This window comes from Phoca vitulina, unplaced genomic scaffold (genome assembly GCF_004348235.1).
Source record: "Phoca vitulina isolate PV1807 unplaced genomic scaffold, GSC_HSeal_1.0 scaffold21, whole genome shotgun sequence".
Classification (NCBI taxonomy): domain Eukaryota; kingdom Metazoa; phylum Chordata; class Mammalia; order Carnivora; family Phocidae; genus Phoca; species Phoca vitulina.
The window spans coordinates 23,453,535-23,469,371 of record NW_022589724.1 but is presented as its reverse complement, the minus strand read 5'-3'; positions in this window follow the sequence as shown (position 1 = coordinate 23,469,371).

Here is a 15,837-nt window from a genome sequence, read left to right as displayed (position 1 = left end):
ACCTTTATTGGAATGCACTGTAGTTGTCATTGTCCCTCCTACTAAAGTGTTGAGACCAGACCTGGAAACATGCTCTATGTAAATGGACCGACAAGTGCCAAGTTGAAAGGTACTGTCATTTCCAGTTTTCTAGACACTCAATCTCTAGCAATGCAGCCTGCATTACTGGAAGCATTTGTCTTTTCAACAGCTGCATTATTCCGGTGACTCAATGAATTTGCAATGAGAGCTTTTTCCCACGAACCACCGTCCAACCAACTCTCCCTCCACTATGTGTTACTTGCACAATGGATTCATTGGAAACACGCAAACCGTTACCTTATGCTGGTTAGATGTCATCCTCTTGGATCCCAACCAGCCATCTAGTCTTTAAAGCATTGTTAAGTCGTTGCACAAAACATTGATTCCGCCACCGTGGCAGCTGCGAATTTTATGAAGAACACAGTTCTTCCGTGTTCTAAATTCAAACTGTGAAAATGATGATCAATGGGAAAGGATATAGACAGAGCCCTGTGGCCTACCACTAGAGACCTCCACCGATTCTGGTTTTTTTGCACCCATCCGCACCCATCCACGCCCATGAATCGTAAACTGTGCGGTGAAGGAGGGCCCACTCCCTTAGGAGCAGATCTCGGTGGGGAGGAGAGCGATGAGCCCCTGCCTCAAGCCTGCTCTCTGGTTGCAAACAACAGAAACCATCCATGGCCAAAAGAGACCATCTGAGAAGGGGCTGGGGGGAATCAAAGATGGGAAAGACAGCAACACTGCCATGCCAGGGAAGGACAGGAAACAGGGCAGTTAAGCCTGTGCGCCCAGACGCAGCAGGATCCTTGGAGAGCATATGATTGGTCCCGCATGGGTCATGTGCACGCCGGGGGCGGGGCACCTTGATTGGCACTCCTGGTAGGATCAGGGGCTTTTACCCCCCAGCTCCACGCTCCTCTGCTGATCAATCAGGGATCTCCAGGCTCGATACCTGCTGTGCATAGTGGGATCAGGAGCTAGACAAGTGCGTTCAAATCTGGCTCCACCATCCTTCCTCTGTGACCTTGGGAAGTTACCCAACTGTTCTGTGCTTCCTTTTCCTCATGTCTACAATTAGGATAATGATTAACACCCACCTCCTACACTTGTTTTGAGGATTGAATTTTAATACATGCCAAGTGCTTGGAACAGCGTCTGGCACATAGTAAGTGCTCCGTGTTGGTCAGCTGTGTGACTGAAATATTACATCGTGAGTCCACGGTTTTCTAGTGTAGCCCAAAAGAGATGAAGATCAACTCCCAGGTCTTATGGAAACTCTGGGAGGTGTATCCGGAAAGGGCGCGGGTGCCCTGTTGGTAAAGGAGAGAGGGAGGAGCGTAGCGGTTTCATTCCCAGTGACCCTCCGTGGCATTTCTAGTCACTGCGTCCTTTTCTGAGCACTCTCAGATCACTGCTGAATAATCTGTCCAGAACTGCTTGGCAGTCAGTGTTGGGCTAATGAGTCCATGATTGCTGGGCTTACCCTTTCTGGAAAAGTGCGACTGCAGTGGCTTTCTTCTCTCCTGGCTCCCGGCCTCTGGCGGTTCCTTGTGGGATCAGAGTTACACCTTCTGTTCGGCTCTCCTGGCGTGCAATTTGCTAGACCTAGAAATTCGGTTGTATTTATTTATCTTACTATATTTTTAGCATGTTTTTTTTCTAAGACCGTTTTTCTGTTTGGGTAGCAGAGTGACCCGGACGCCAGAGGGAACCGGAGAAGCTCAGGGGGCTTGACCACCACCCACTCTCCCGATCGTGGGCCACGGCCCCATGCTGCTGTCCAAGCTCTCAGGTTCAGGGACGCTTATCCACAGGCCTCTTGGGCCAATCCCACGTTCCAGTAACTCTTACACAAAAGGAGAAATCTCTGAGGCCCTGGGATGAGCACCAGGAAGGTCATGAACACACTCCTCGTGCCAGGCCCAGATTAGGATGGAATGGGGTGGGGGGGTTGTCCGGGCAGGGCCTCTATGACAGGCTCATCCAACTTGTGGAGACAGGGCCTCGACCTAGCCAGAGAGGACTTTTATGGTATTTATTTACTTTTTTATTATTTTATTTTATTTTTAAGATTTTATTTATTTATTTGACAGAGACACAGCGAGAGAGGGAACACAAGCAGGGGGAGTGGGAGAAGCAGGCTTCCTGCGGAGCAGGGAACCTGATGCGGGGCTCAATCCCAAGACTCTGGGATCATGACCTGAGCCGAAGGCAGACGCTTAACGACTGAGCCACCCAGGCGCCCCTTTATTTACTTTTTTAAATTCTTAAAACATCCTGGACATAGCAGAGGGACAGTCACCCATTTTCCCCAGCTCCCAGTGTGGTAGCTGTTTTTATTCTTCAGGTGAGGTCTGCACCTGCATCTCCGTGGATGCATTTGGCTCCCCATGACTCTGGGGTTGTGGTGGAGATGGAAGGGATGGGCCCAGGCCTCGGGGATGGAACCTGGGTCTGTGACTTCTCTGTGCCTCTTCTGGGCACTACATTTCTACACAGCTTTACTCCTAGCAGACAGACTGATGGTTTTTTTTGTTTTTTTTTTTGTTTTTTTAAGCTTTTTTATTTATTTATTTGACAGAGAGAGACACAGCGAGAGGGAACACAAGCAGGGGGAGTGTGAGAGGGAGAAGCAAGCTTCCTGCGGAGCAGAGAGCCCGATGTGGGGCTCGATCCCAGGACCCTGGGATCATGACCTGAGCCGAAGGCAGACGCTTAACGACTGAGCCACCCAGGCGCCCCAGACTGATGTTTTTAATTTTAAAAATGTTTTAAATTACATGCTGGCTGCAAAAAAATATATATATGTATATATAGAAGGCTAAAAAATAAACAACACAAGTCACTCCCCCATACCTCTAGCCTCATTCCTTAAAGGAGGCAGCTGTAAACAGTTGTGGGGTGGGCATCCTTCTAGTGACTTTGCCTTTGAACCCTGTTTTCCCTCTGTAAAGTGGAAACAGTGATGCTTGGTCCAAGGGGCTCTGAGAAGGGAGGGGTTGCCCCATTAAATGAGACCAAGTAAATAGAACCTGGCCTGGGGCCTCATGCCTAATACCATTTCTCAGTGGTTACCAAGAACCTGGACCCTTCAGGCCTCAGTCACTCCATCTGTCTCCCCAGCTTGCAGCCTGCAGTCAAGCCCCACCTACTACTTTCTAGATGCATCCAGAAGAAATTAGCTCCAGGCCAACAAAAATCAGGGCAGAAGGAGAGGAAGTGAAACTCACAGCCCTCAAGGGCCTGCCTGGGGTGATTGACCTCCGAGTACAATCTTATTTTTTGCAGATGAGGAGACTAGGGTCTGAGTGGGGAGGTAACTTCCCCAAGCCAGCGCAATTGGTGGGCTGTAGAGCCAGAATGGAGGCCAGGCCTGAGTCCTAAACGGTCCTTCCTGCCGTGCCACCCTGACTGCAAGTCTGTCATTCATCCCTGTGCTCAGCCTAGGCCCAGAGGAGGTCTTGAAAATGCTTTCTGAGTGATGAGACTGCATGAATGAATGAATCGGTGGCTACATTATATATATTCTATGTCGCTCCGATCAGTACAGCTTTGGCTTTCCTTTCATATCCCTTATTTCCTGTGTTTTTTTCCACAGTGGTGGAAAGCTTCACCCCCATTTCACAGGTGGGGAAACAGGTTCAATTTGCCCAAGGCTTTAGCCTTAGCATGACAAGGAAACAGAACCAGAACTCAAGCCCAAAGTGTCTGAACTCAGAGGCCCTGTGAACTGTTTCCCCTGGCCCCCACTGCTCTCTCCATGGTGCCCGGGCCAGCTTTGGGGGCCTCTGGAGGAGCCTAGCATGGGCGGGACATAAAGCAGGTGCTCAGTAGATATTGAACCACCAGATGCTTGCATGAATGCCCTGAGGAAATGGATGCATTATTTGTTTGCTTGGAACCAAATAAATGGTGAGGCCTTGGAACACTTGCCCAAGTCTCCCAAATGCCCATCCCTACCCCAGCTGGTTCAGCCTCCCCTGCATCCTATATAGAGAGGTCCCAGATGAAGCTGGTGTCCAGCTCCTTGTTCTCCCTGCGTCCATCCTGGCTCTGGGGGAGAAGAGTTGGAGAGAAGGGTGAGGTCTGGCCCAGGCTCTGGGCATCTGGTGGCCCTACCCTCACCTCCTGGTGTTTTGGGGGAACTTGACCCTACCCTAGGAAGTACCCAGGAGGACAGATCATCTGGGAGCAGAGCCCTGAGAGGTGAAACCAGTGGCACCTGGCCTGGCTGACCCAACAGCGTCGGAAAGACAGGCATGGCCATAGCTCTGCTCACGGAGTTGGACTAAACCCTGTCCTACTTCATTGAGTTCTCCCAGTGTGGCCCCAGGTGGGACCTGGACCAGCCCCGTCCTAACACTTGACCCAGAGGACTGAGGGATGGGTGGTGGCTCCTATCCCCTCTCTGTCCCTTTGTCCCTGGGCTGCTGACCTGCTTGGGCCCTGAATGGAGCTCCTGGAATCCCGGTAGAGCTGGGAGTGATGGGCTTGGCGTCAGGGCAAAGTGGGGAAGAAAGAGAGGGGATGGGCATGCTGCCAGACCCCACACCAGCCTCTCCTCTCCTCTTCTCCCCTTTTTTCATTTTTTTCTTTGTTTCTGTCCTCCACCCCCATTGCCTTCCTCCCACTTAGATCCCTCTCTCCTGCTCTTGCCAAATCCTGCCCCTCAGCCCTTGTGTGCCTGCCACTTGAGCTCTGTAGGGCCTGAGAGAGCTCAGGGAGGAGGAGTGGGCCCCCTTTGGGCAGTAAGAGAGGTCATCTGGGAGGAGACTCTGAGCTTCTAGGCTCCTGGAGTTAAGGATGTATCTGTCAGATGCAAAACAGGGAGAAAAAGATCTGGAAGGCAGGAATGGGGTGTGGGCCACCTGGAGGGACATCTATGGGAAGCAAGAATAAGAAGCTGAAAAGAGGTGCAAGAAATGGAGGCCTTAAATGCCAGGGTAAGGGGGTTGGCTCACATCCCCTGTGCAGTGGTTCTCAGAGTAGATGTCATGGAACCCAGAGGGTGCAAGAAGGAACCTTGGAGGGGAGGGCGTGCCTGGGTGGCTCAGTCAGTTAAGCTTCTGGCTCTTGATCTCAGCTCAGGTCTTGATCTTGGGGATGTGAGTTCAAGCGCTGTGTTGGACTCCACACTGAATGTGGAGCCTACTTAAAAATAAAAAAAAAAGAAGAAAAAGAAGGAACCTTGGAATTCCTTGACAGGGTAAATGGAAGGTTGGGAAGAGGAGACCCAGGGGTGGGATTCTGGGCCCCTGGCCCTGCTCCAGCCAGAATGACTCTAATTTCACAACATTGGTGGGCCGGGCTGCCACAAGCGCGGGGCGAGCAACGGGGAACGGGGAATGGTATTCAGCAGGGACAGGGGGTGGCCCAACTTGGAGGAATAACTGAACTCCAGGGGTCAAGTAACCCACCAGGCCTTTGTGTAGAGGTTCTCTGGCCTCCTGACCTTTTCTTCTCAGGCCCACCAGGAGGCAATAATAATCCTACTAACGCAAGCATCACGGTGCCAGCAGGCGCCATGCGATGCACACCACATCACATTTTCACCCCAGGCAAATATGTTTGCAGATGGGGATATCAAGTGCCTGGCAGAGGAAGAGACTCAAAACCAGGGTCAGCAGCCAGCCTCAGTGGCAGAGTCAGCATGCCGGAAGGCCGGGCCCCCTTGGGCGGCCCTGAGCAGGCATGCGGCAGGGGCTGTGGTGTCCGTCCCGCTGCAGCCTCTGGCGGCCACAGCCCCCTCTGCGCACCTGCCCTCCCAGCTGTCTCAGCCACACCTGGCGCCCATGTGCCCTGTGGCAATCTGAGCAGCCTGTGCTGCCCTCCAAGGAGACAGCTGGTAGGGGGCATGGGAGATAAGGGGAGGGTGGGAAGCAGAGCTCCTGCCAAAAAGCAGGAGCCAGCAGGGCAAGGAGAGACCAGCAGCCTCCGCTTGCTGCGGGACCCTGAGCTCCTTGGGCTGGGGCTGCTCTGAGCCACCTGGAGCTGGGGCTCGAGGAGTAACTAGAGGCAGCTTGTGGCTTCCTGGGCTCTTCCCCTCATGCCTGGAATGGTGCACTGGCTCCCTCAGGGCAACACCCAGCCCTCCATCCCACTCCAGAGTGATGGGAACGGAACTGACCAGCTCTGTGATCCCAGACCAGTGTCCTAGCTTGCGCATCCGCAGATTGAGAGGGTTGGTGGCTGGGATGCCCTGCAGGCAGCCCCTCCCTCCTCCACTTAGGGACGGCTCACAGCAGCCCCACCCCTCCCCCAGGCCCTGATCTTCCTCAATGGCCATTTTGTGTCGTTGCCGGGGGACGGCTGTTTGCTCAGCTGCCCCAACCCTGAGACCTCACGATAATGGACGCCTGTCTGCCTTGGGGCCCCCGTGTCTGGGGCTCGGGGGGTGAGAAGCCCTCTCCTTCAGTCTGTCTGGGGCATTGTCCTTCCGTTCCTGTCTGGGTGGAGGTGGGAGGCATTTGTGGTCATTTCCTCTCAGACTTGTTTCCCTTTCTAGAAGCTCAGGCCTGAATCTCAGCCTCCTGCCACCCCCAGCTGTGTGTTCCCAAGCAGGTCCCAGCAGCCCTCAGCCTCAGTTTCCCACCCTATAAAGATTTAATACCCATCTCTAGACCTGGGTTCAGATCCCCAGTTCAAATCTACGACTTATTGGCCTTGTGCCTTGGCCTCTGTTTCCTCATCTGAAAAATGAGGATATCAATCGTACCAGCCTCGCGGGTAATTAAACTCGGAGTCTTACAGCCCTGGGCTGCTTTATACTTGCTTTGGGCAAGTCACTTGAACTCTCCAACTCTCCACTTTGTCCTCTATGGAGTGGGGATGATAATGGGACCTGCCACATTCTGGTGGGAAGTCACAAGAGAGAGCACAGACCTGGCACACAGGAGATACTCAGTAAATGCTGGTTTTGAAAAACACCTCAGGAACAACGAGGCCAGATGGCCACACATCCCATTGTTCCCACGACCAAGACTGACGGGGTGCCTAGGCGGCTGCCCTCCCCCAGGTCCCCAGGGGGTCTCTTTATTTCTAGATTGAATGCATGTGGTCACACCATGCTCAGAATGATTTCAACCCCTTGCTTTACGGCCCAGTGTGTGGTCACTTTTTGTAAATGTTGCACTGTCCTTGTCATGGCCGTGCCTTCTGCAGGTGTGGGCTGCAGGGTCCTAGATTGGTGTCATGCAGTAGATCCCTTACCTGAGGTTTTGCTTTCCACGGTTTCAGTTACCCGTGGTCAGCTGTGGTCTGGGAGCAGATGATTCAGTCAGGTTAGTAGAAGCCTAACGCCAGGTCACAATACCTACGTCATTCACCTCACTTCGTCTCATCGTGTAGGCATTTTATCACCTCACATCAGGGCTCCTGCAGCTGGAGGTCACGGTCCCAGTGCTCGGAGAGGAGTGAGGCTGAACTCCCCGTGCAGCAAACCTGGAGTCTGGAGCCTGGGGAGGAATGTGTGGTGATCCTGATGCTAGCTGATGGAGGAAGGGCCCAGAGTGAGTCTCAGGAAGAAGTAGTTTGCAGAGCATGGGGGTGGGCGTACAGAAAGTCCCTGGGAGGGCAGCCTCACCCACAGGGTCCCTCTCCAGTGCCCACTGGCATCACCAGGCCCACCCTTTGGCTGGGAAATCTGCTTCCGCATTTAGGATGCCAGGGAAACTGCCTGGGTCTGCTCAGCCTGCAAAAGTTGCTGAGGTGGGAAGCCAAGATGCTCTAAGGCCAGACTCAGCCGTCTTGCACCCTCTGGCTATGTTCTGTCCCACGTGCAGTCAGGAGGATCTGTCCCCAGTTTCTCCCCTGCACTGGTCTAGGCCTCCAGGTTGTAGCAACAGCCCTGTGACTAAGCACCTTCCATGCACCTGGCAGGGAGCGCACATATGTTCTCTGAGTCATCGAATGCATCATTGGCCCCACGTAACAGATGAGCAAAGTGCCGCTCACAGGGGCAGGAACTCGCCTGAGCTCCCAGCCAGATTGGAATTGTGCCCCTTGTCCCACCCAGAGGCTCAGATTCTAGGCTGCCACACCCCGCCCCACCCTTGGCCTTGGCATTCTGCTCTCCCCCAGCCCAGTCCCCCAGCCCCACAGCTGACAACCTCCCAGCCGCTTCCATTCCCAGAAGCCCCTGCCGTCAGCTGTCAGCCTCGGCATCAGGATATGCTGCTTTCCAGACCCTTCACGTTCCACATTCCCTAGGCCCGACGTGTGGCGCTCACCAAGGGGCTTACAGGGCCTCAGGGCTACCGGCAGCCTTAAACTAGAAATTGTTGGATGTGTGGCTTTGCCTCTCTTCTCACTAATTCCATCCTTTAACCTCTTGCGCAGTTTTTCCAGAGGGTGAGCTTCCCAGAAGGGCTTTGGGCTAATAAAAATAATTGCTAGTAACTTGAACATTCACTAGTTGCCAGGTACTGTGCTAAATGTTTTCCTTGCGTCATCTCATCTAATCAGCTTATCAGTGCTCTGAGGTAGGGTCCCATATCACTCCCATTTTACATGGGGAAACTGAGGCTCAGGGAGCTGAAGGGGCACTGCTCAAAGGCACAGTAACAGTAGTATCCCATATTTACTGGGCCTTTAGTCCGTGTCAGACACTGTTCCAAGCACTTTATACATATCAGGTCATTGAATACCCTCCATAAGCCTGTGACGTCAGTACTCTTCTACTTCCCTATGTGTGCGGAGGAAACAATGAGTTGCCCAAGGCCACGTAGCTAGGCAGTGGTTGAATCTGGGTTCTAATCCAGAGTCTGGCTCCATTGCCCACACTCAGGTCTCGTGGACCTCTGGGAGGTAGAGGTGGGATTTGAACCCAGGACCCACTGCATGCAAGCCCCAGTTCTCCCCTAGCCCTCCCCTGGAGGCGAGGCATTAGCCAGAGCTAGGCCTCAGACCGTGGGACAGCTCTCAGCACATCACGGCGAAAACCACAGCTGGGAAGCCGGCCAGCTTCCAGGCAGGCTGAGCTCGGACCTAGTCCACAGGAAGTGGCTTTGGCCAGGACCCCTGAGGGAGTGGGGGGGATCCCCAAGGGCTGCGCTGGGGCAGAGCCTGGGCTCCCCAGATGGCCCAGGACTTGGCAGACATTTGTGCCACCCGAGCACTTTGTGGTAACTATGGTTTCCGGCCTCCAAAGGCTTCCAAGTTCTTACATTAAATATTTTTAGCAGATGAGCCTTGAAACCTCCTTCAAAACAAAACAAAACAAATTTCTTAACTGTAAAATCTAGGAATACATGTTCAGAGATGACCTCTCTAGAAGTGACTGCTGAAGTCTGGTGCGGATGGCCCAAGTGCACTTGGAGGGAAACCTGGAACCAAGCCGGCTGTCAGAGCTCTGAAGAACGCGGACTACAGTGTGGCGCAGACCCGTGCAACCCGCTGGACAGAGCCCCTCACCTCTCTGAGCCGGGGAGACACGTGACAGCCAGGGAGGAGGCACGCGTACCATCAGTAGGAGTGAAAGCCCAGTGTGCCCAAGTAAATTGTGACTTGGGCTGGGCCAGCTGCAAGGTGACATAAGACAAACGAGCCGTATCCTGGTGACCAGACTTTTCCTGGAAGGATGGGCGCCCTTGGCCCTATCTCTGAGCCCTGTGCCTTCGCTGGCCCACCCTTCCTTCCACTTCTGCACGTTGAGGCAAGGCCCGGCTGGCAGCACCCCACCCAGTCTGCGCTAGGACTGGGTGTGACAGCATCTGTCACCACTGCAGGTCTGCTAGAGCCATTGCAGGCCCGGGGCCAGGTCACTCGGAGCCCAAGATGCAGAGATGGGAGGGGGTGGAGGCCGGGGCCCGCATTTCCTCCCCCGGCATACTTCATACTTCATTTTGCGGATGTCTCCCACCAGCCCGAAACAGAATTCACGCTCTTTGCCCTCACCCCTGTCTCATCTCAGTGACAGTGCCTCCTTCTGCTACGGAATCCACGGGTTGTCCTCTCTGTCCCTTAGCTCCCTCATCTAGTCAACCCCAAGTCCCTCCACCGCACTGTTGGACTCTGTATTGAGCAGTCATGACAAAGTACCACAGACTGGGTGGCTTGAACAACAGAAATCTATTTTCTCACAGTTCTGGAGACTGAAAGTCGCAGATAAAGGTATCGTAGGGTTGATTCCTTCTGAGGCCTCTCTCCTTGGCTTGTAGACAGCTGCCTTCTCCCTGTGCCCTCATGTGGTCCTCCCTGTGTGCTTATCTTGTCCTAGCCTCTTCTTATGGGGACACCAGTCAAACTGGATTTGGATCCACTCTAATGACCTCATTTTACCTTAATTGTCTCTTTATTTTTTATTTTATTTTATTTATTTATTTTTAAAGATTTTATTTATTCATTTATTTGAGAGAGTGAGAGAGAGAGAGAGAGAGAGAGCACATGAGAGGGGGGAAGGTCAGAGGGAGAAGCAGACTCCCTGCTGAGCAGGGAGCCCGATGCGGGACTCGATCCCGGCACTCCAGGATCATGACCCGAGCCGAAGGCAGTCACCCAACCAACTGAGCCACCCAGGCGCCCTGTCTCTTTATTTTTTAAATTTTTTTTTGAGAGAGAGTGAGCACAAACAGGGAAGGGACAGAGGGAGAAGCAGACTCTCCGCTGAGCAGGGAGCCTGACACGGGGCTCGATCCCAGGACCGAGAGACAGGACCCGGGACCACGACCGGAGCCAAAGGCAGACGCTTAACCGACTGCACCACCCAGGCTCCCCTGCAGATAGGGCCTTTAAAGAGGCAATTAAGGGGGGCGACTGGGTGGCTCAGTCAGTTAAGCGTCTGCCTTTGGCTGGGTCGTGGTCTCAGGGTCCTGTCCCGGGGTCCTGGGATCAAGCCCCGTGTCAGGCTCCCCGCTGAGCAGGGAGCCCGATGTGGGGCTCGATCGCAGGACCCTGGGATCATGACCTGAGCTGAAGGTTAGACGCTTAATGACTGAGCCACCCAGGCGCCCCAATAAATAAAATCTTTAAAAAAAAAGGAGTAAGCTCTTTGGTGATTTAGCTGAGTTAGTCCTCATGAACCCTATGGGGTAGGTGCTGCCATTAGCTCTATTTGATAGATGAAGAAACTGAGGCACAGAGAGAGTGAAAAGCTTGCTCAAGATGGTACAGCTAAGAGGTGGGTAAGGCAGGACGCAAACCCAGGCATTCCGGCTATGCATCCGTGCCCTTGACCACCGCACTCAACGTGCTATGCTGTCTTAGCCTCTGTGCTTTGGCTCAGCTGTTCTCTCTGCCTGAAATGCCTTTCCACCCCTTCTCTGCCTGGCAAACTTCTATGAATTCTTCAAAACCCATTTCAAATGCCCCTTCCCTGGGACGATAGTCTCTGCTGTATGTCATGCCCACTGAGTAACCACTGGTGCACCAGTCATACTCTGAAGTGATTGTTGTGACGGTTGTCTGTCTCCCCAGGGACAGGCACCAGATCTGATCCATCTCTCTGTTCCCCACGCTTAGGGTGGGCCAGGCACGGAGGCAGACCCCAGTGAATGAGTGAGTGAACAAATGAACCAATGAACACTTCATCACATACAAATGATTAACATGGGCGTATCTTTAAGGGTAAATTCCAGTTCTCTATTAAGAGCCAAACGTTTCAAATCCCCCAAATTCCTGCTTTTGGAGAAAAAGGAAAGTAAGACACAAACACCTATATCATTTTTCTCATGAAAATTTACCTTTTTGCCTCATTGTAATCCTGAGCCCAGCATAGCCTTTTGGGCCTTTGCAACACACTCCTACCTACCCCCTGGAGGAAGGAGGAGGTTATCTAAAACTCCAGGAGGGTGCTCCTGCTGGGGGACTGGGGAGGAAGGGAAAACAAAACAAGGGAAGGAAGACATTCTTAGCACCCCATGGGTTCCTTCCACATACCCAATAGTTGAAAATGGACATTTTCTTTGTTTAAAATAATAATAATAATGATAAAGGATTTGTTTTTGTAGAAATGACTCATCCCCTTGTAAGATTGAAAAAGATTTAAACCTCCCATGAAAGGACAGGGAGGAAAATAAAATTACTCCATGTCACCCCCCCAGCTGCTTACACATTTATATAGTCATCGAGCTACGCCTAAGGTGTGAGCACTCTGCTGTGTGTTATATTTTAATAAAAAAATCTCACCACCCAGAGAAAGCTCTTGATATCATCTTCCAGAACTCACATCTCCCTCTGGTAATATATTGATGCATTTGTCTAACCAATAACTGTTTATCAAGTACCTACGATGTGCCAGGCTTTGACTGGGTCCTGGGGATAAAGGGTAGATCTGCCTTTGGGGGACGGACTTTCATCAAAGAATGACATATGTGATTATTTAGTTGCAACTGTGGCCAGAGCTGTGAAGAAGGTGCTGGTTCTTTGACCTAGCCAGTGAGGACAGGGAGGGCTTCGTGGAGGATCCTTCTGGGAAGGATCAGCCAAACTCTTTTCTGCCTCTGAACACTGATGGTGAGGATGTGATATATGGAACTGCTGCAGCCATCTTGCACCCCTGAGGATGAGACTAACATCTGATGGTGGTTGAGCCAAAAAAAAAGCAAGAATCTGGGTCCTCAATGATGTCCTCTAGCCTTTGGATAAACAATTCTGTACTGCCCTACCTGGGACTTCTTTTTATGCAAGGAAAACAAGGCTCCTTGTTGTTTATGTGATTTTGAATTGGGCTTTGGGGAAGTCGGTCTAGTTGGAGGTGGGGGCTGAAGGGTTTGTCCTGCAGTAATTGCACATTGTTTTTACCTGGATCGTGGGCTTACTAGGGGTAGGAGTGGGGGCTGATGGAGGTTATGACCATCATCCCCCAAACTGTCCTTTGGCTCCACTAAAGCCCATTAAAGGGAATAACCTCTAATCCAAGAGGTTCTTGGGGCTTGAACATAGAGAGCAATGGGAGAGTGCCAGGAGATATGGCAGAAGTGAGTACCCATAGGTGTGCATGGAAGCCCTGTGTCAGTCCTGACTGTCCCCATCTTGTCCAGGTACTCTTTGATATTCAATTAACGTTAGCTCCTCTTTCTATGCACTGTGGGAAATGCCCCTCCAGGGGTCCCAAGGGCTCCTGGGCAGCCAGACTCTATCATGTCAATGGCTTCCTAATCATTGCTTTGGATTTGTCAATTTCTCCTTGCATTTCTGTCAGAATTTGCTTTACTGAAACATTATTCAGATACTATAAAATTCAGCCTGTAAAAGTATACTGAATTCAGTGAGTTTTAGTATATTCACAAGGTTGTGTAAACATCATCACTATTTTACCCCAGAACATTTTCATCACCCCATAAAAAATCCTCATACCCATCAGCAGTCACTCCCCAGTTCCCACACCCCCAACCCCTGGCAACTGCTAATCTTTCTCTCACTATGGATCTGCCCATTCTGACATTTCACATAAATAGAATCATACAATATGTAGCCTTTTGTGACTGGCTCTCCTCTCACACCAAGCATCCCATCAGGTAATATTCTCAACAAGGGCAAGAGCTACTGCAATCACCTCTAGTTACAAATAGTACTTTTCCCCCTGGCTATATGTACATAGAAATTTTCTAGAAACAAAACCATGTCTACATGGGGTTTTCTACTCTTTTCTTAAATTATTATTCATAAAATATTGAGGACATTTATCTGTGTCAGTATAACCCTTTTCAATGTCTGTAGAATAACTTATGAGGTTAAAAAATAATTAGGGGGTGTCTGGGTGGCTCAGTCAGTTAAGCATCCAACTCTTGGTTTGGGCTCAGGTCATGATCTCAGAGTCTTGGGATCAAGCCCCACATCAGGCTCCAAGCTCAGCAGAGAGTCTGCTTCTCTCTCTCTCCCTCTCCCTTTGCTCCCCCAAAATAAAATAAATAAATAAAATCTTTTAAAGATAATAATAATAATTTTGGCTTGAGTTCAGTGCTTAAGCATGCAGGCCCACAGGAAAGAAAAGAATGACCCCCTCTGGATGGGTCTTCACTGCCCTTCCAGCTTTTCATGAGAGTAAACGATAAGAAGAGCATCCTGTGTGTACATTTCCTTAAAGTTCTAGACATAGGACTGTGGGCCAAATGGCATGCATGTTTATTTCTTTTTATATTCTCCCAAATTTTTCTAGGGAAAGGTCAGATCAGAAAAACTGTCCACTACAGTGAAACATTGTGGCTTCTGGACTCTAACTGCCTGGGTTTTAATCCATTTTCTACTGCTCCTTAAAGGTAGGACCTTAACCTGTCTGTGCCTCAGCTTCCTTATCTATAGAATGGGGGTAATGAAAATACCAATTTCACAGGATTGTTTTGAGAATTACATTAGTGTGATATATGTAAGCGGCAGTTCTCGACTGGGGATGACTTTACCCCTCAGTGGACATTCGGCAATGTCTGGAGACATTTTTGGTTGTCACAACTGGGGTGTGGTAGCACTGATGGGGAGAGACCAGAGGGGCTGCTAAACATCCTACAATGCACAGGACAGCGCCCCTCCACCAACAAAAAATGATCCAGTCCCAAATGTCAATAGTGTTGAGGTTGAGAAATCCCTGTGTAAAGGGCCTGGACTGGAATAAGCTCTTATCAGTGTTGCCTGTCATTATTTACACTCACACCAGCAGAACCGAAGAATGTTCGTTTACTCATACTTTGGCCAAACCTTACAAATTCGAGTTAACTTTGATGGGGAGGACATTGTATGGTGGAACATTTCTAAACCATCAAAGGAACGTTTCCTTACCCCTTCATGGGCCTGACCACATGGGATTAGTCTCCATTCTGGCCATGGGTTTCCGGGGAACTGGCTGGCAGTTGGGTCCAGCTGAGGAAACTTTGACCTTGTAAGCAACAGCTTCAGAATTCCTGGGATTACCTGTGTATGTGTTTGTCTCTGAATATGTAGATGCAGGGACATGTGGTGGGTAAAAGGTAGATTTTGACGTCAGGTCTGGATTCAGATCCCAACTCTACTGCTTCCTAGTTATGAAGACAAATTACTTCTCTAAACCCTGTTTCCTCATCTGTAAAATAGGATTATTGTGAGGATCAAATAAGATAATATAGCTCCATGCCTGGTTCTTAGTCAGTGTTCAAATATAACACGTGTAGTTTATTCAGTGATTACAACAGCCCTCTGCTAAGACTTTCCACATCATTATTCAGCTTGATGGCAACTACTGTGATAGTCATGGCTCTCATCACAATAAGGTCAAAGACTCTGTGTCTTTCAGTCCAGGTACAAGGAAAAGCTACTTGTTGAGCTTTTAGTCAACATTCCACAAACGTTTGCTGAGCATTACTATGTTCCAGCCCAAATGCGGGGCACTGGCAGATGAAAGGGGCTGCTAATTCTCTCCCATTCATATTAAAGAGGTCGGGGGTAGGGGATCTGGCTGGTCCAGTCGGTAGAGCTTCTGACTCTTGATTTCAGAGTTGTGAGTTTGAGCCCCACGTTGGGCATGGAGCTTACTTAAAAAAGAAAAGACATATTAAAGAGGTAAACAAATGAAAACCACAAACAAAATATCAGGAAAAAGACCAGACATATTAGCTTTCACTATACATGTAAATGGGTTAATTTCCTTTATGAAAACAAAAACAGCAAGAAGATAAGTGAAAAAACAGAAAAAGAAAGTTTAGTTATGTGTTATTGGTAAGGGAACTAAAACAAGCCTTGGAAGGAAATAATCTCCAATGAAATAACTCTGTATTTATAAATTATTGAATTATATTTCAAATGAATAACAAACCACATTGGAAGGAAAAAAAAGAACCAATCCAGGTAACTTTTGAATACAGAACTTTGATATATACTCTCAGTCTGAAGATAAAAAGAATTGTGTCC